Here is a 3,212-nt window from a genome sequence, read left to right as displayed (position 1 = left end):
TCTAATGCTGCATTAATAACCAAGTGGGAAGGTGGAAATTACCCGTTGTGAAGTTGTAAATACCTGTTGGATTCATTCACGTGCTTTGAACTCGTTGAGAAACGCAAATTGGTCAACAAGCAACTTTAACCATAAACTAAAAGCACAGCTTTCACGCTTTTAAACAAATTATAGTGTTCAAAAACCATTTTAATAATAATGTTTTGTTGTTGCATTTAACTGCTGAACATGATGTTATTGCGTTAATATCCTTAGTAGGTGACGTTAGAGGTCAACATGTGGGAGAAGATGTTGCTCAGGGAAGATAGACTAGTAATTACCAGTTGGAGGGGCATTCAAGCGGATTTTCCCAGTCGTATGTGGTAAATACCACCTTCCCACGTGGTTGTGAACGCAGGGTATGGCTCATGTATTGACTGCCTGACCAATGCTGCCTCTTGAAGTTAAAAGGTTACGCTCCAGGCCGACTACATCGCAGACATTGCATTGCATCAACAATGGTTCGTGTGACAAAGCCAACATTTAAATGAATGTCACTTTAAAAACTGCCAGCAGTACTCTCTCTCTGTGCACTTTCTCAACATGTTATTTGCACTGTAAGATTGATGTTTAATTTTTGTAGGTCTCCAGTTACATCTCTGTCATGAATAAAAAGCTACTGTGTGAATGACTACTGTGTGAATGACTACTGTGTGAGTGACTACTGTGTGAGTGACTACTGTGTGAGTGACTCATGTTAGTTGTTTTGTTATAATACGGAGGTAGTTTAGTAGCCATGTGAAACCAGCCTGATCTCGATAGCTCACATTCAGTTTCGCTTCACGTATTAAACTAAGCAGCTGTTAGTCTGCTTGACTAGGCTAGTAGTTATTAATTTGGAAACATTTCTGAAAACATAATTCCACTTTGACATTATGGGGTATTGTGCGTAGGCCAGTGACACAAAATATAAATGTAATCCATTTTAAATTCAGGCTGTAACACAACATTTTAGGGAAAAAGTCAAAGGGTGGGAATACACCGTGTACAACAAATATGGAGTGACAGGGTTTTCGTCAGACTTTGCCAAAAGTAGGTTTCAGTAGGCTGGCTATGTGTTATGAATTACGTTCTTATACATTGGATACATTACAATTACCTTCAGAAAGTGAACGTAGAAGGTCATGTCAAAGTAGAATTCAGTTTTTTTTATTTGACAAATGATTGAAACATGTTAATCTGAAATGTGTTGAATCAGTAAGTATTCAACCCTCTTGTTATGGCAACGCCCAAATACCTCCAGGAGTCAGATGTTGCTTAACATACAGTGAAGAGTTCCTTAAACAGCAGTCCCTCACATATCCACTACTCTGGATATGAACACTGATTGTCCCACTATTCTCCTTGGCTTGATGACCTGTAAGGTACCACTGCACAGTTCTCCACTCCACCACCATAAGGGCCTCCACTCCTCCACCACACAGTTCTCCACTCCTCCACCACACAGTTCTCCACTCCTCCACCACACAGTTCTCCACTCCACCACCATAAGGGCCTCCACTCCTCCACCACACAGTTCTCCACTCCACCACCACACAGTTCTCCACTCCACCACCATAAGGGCCTCCACTCCACCACCACACAGTTCTCCACTCCACCACCACACAGTTCTCCACTCCTCCACCACACAGTTCTCCACTCCACCACCACACAGTTCTCCACTCCACCACCACACAGTTCTCCACTCCACCACCACACAGTTCTCCACTCCACCACCACACAGTTCTCCACTCCACCACCATAAGGGCCTCCACTCCTCCAAAACCTTCAGTAGAAACAACAGAGTTAGACTGACCACTCTCTCAGAACCTAGAGTATGAACAACACAGAGTTAGACTGGCCTCTCTCTCAGAACCTAGAGTATGAACAACACAGAGTTAGACTGACCACTCTCTCAGAACCTAGAGTATGAACAACACAGTTATACTGACCTCTCTCTCAGAACCTAGAGTATGAACAACACAGAGAATCAGTCCTACTCCTTCCACTGTGGTCAGTGTTATCCCATGATTTTGGAATTAGATGGTCGACGAGCAGGTGTCCACATACTGTTGACCATGTAGTGTACAGATAGATTAGTTAGACACAGACAGACAGACAGACAGACAGACAGACAGACAGACAGACAGACAGACAGACAGACAGACAGACAGACAGACAGACAGACAGACAGACAGACAGACAGACAGACAGACAGACAGACAGACAGACAGACAGACAGACAGACAGACAGACAGACAGACAGACAGACAGACAGACAGACAGCACACGACAGACAGACAGACAGACAGACAGACAGACAGACAGACAGACAGACAGACAGACAGACAGACAGACAGACAGACAGACAGACAGACAGACAGACAGACAGACAGACAGACAGACAGACAGACAGACAGACAGACAGACAGACAGACAGACAGACAGACAGACAGACAGACAGACAGACAGATAGATAGATAGATAGATAGATAGATAGATAGATAGATAGATAGATAGATAGATAGATAGATAGATAGATAGATAGATAGATAGATAGATAGATAGATAGATAGATAGATAGATAGATAGATAGATAGATAGATAGATAGATAGATTCAGCAAAAAAAGAAACATCCCCTTTTCAGGACCCTGTCTTTCAAAGATAATTCGTAAAAATACAAATAACTTCACAGATCTTCATTGTAAAGGGTTTAAACACTGTTTCACATGCTTGTTCAATGAACCATAAACAATTAATGAACATGCACTTGTGGAACGGTCGTTAAGACACTAACAGCTTATAGACGGTAGGCAAGAACATCACACCTGCAGGACAGGTACAGGATGGCAACAACAACTGCCCGAGTTACACCAGGAACGCACAATCCCTCCATCAGCGCTCAGACTGTCCGCAATAGGCTGAGAGAGGCTGGACTGAGGGCTTGTAGGCCTGTTGTAAGGCAGGTCCTCACCAGACATCACCGTCAGCAACGTCGCCTATGTGCACAAACCCGCCGTCGCTGGACCAGACAGGACTGGCAAAAAGTGATCTTCATTGACGAGTCGCGGTTTTGTCTCACCAGGGGTGATGGTCGGATTCACGTCTATCATCGAAGGAATGAGCGTTACACCGAGGCCTGTCCTCTGGAGCGGGATCGATTTGGAGGTGGAGGGTCCGTCATGGTTTGGGG

This window comes from Salvelinus alpinus, chromosome 6, assembly GCF_045679555.1.
Source record: "Salvelinus alpinus chromosome 6, SLU_Salpinus.1, whole genome shotgun sequence".
Classification (NCBI taxonomy): domain Eukaryota; kingdom Metazoa; phylum Chordata; class Actinopteri; order Salmoniformes; family Salmonidae; genus Salvelinus; species Salvelinus alpinus.
The sequence above is the reverse complement of the archived record's forward strand: the minus strand, read 5'-3'. Positions refer to the sequence as shown.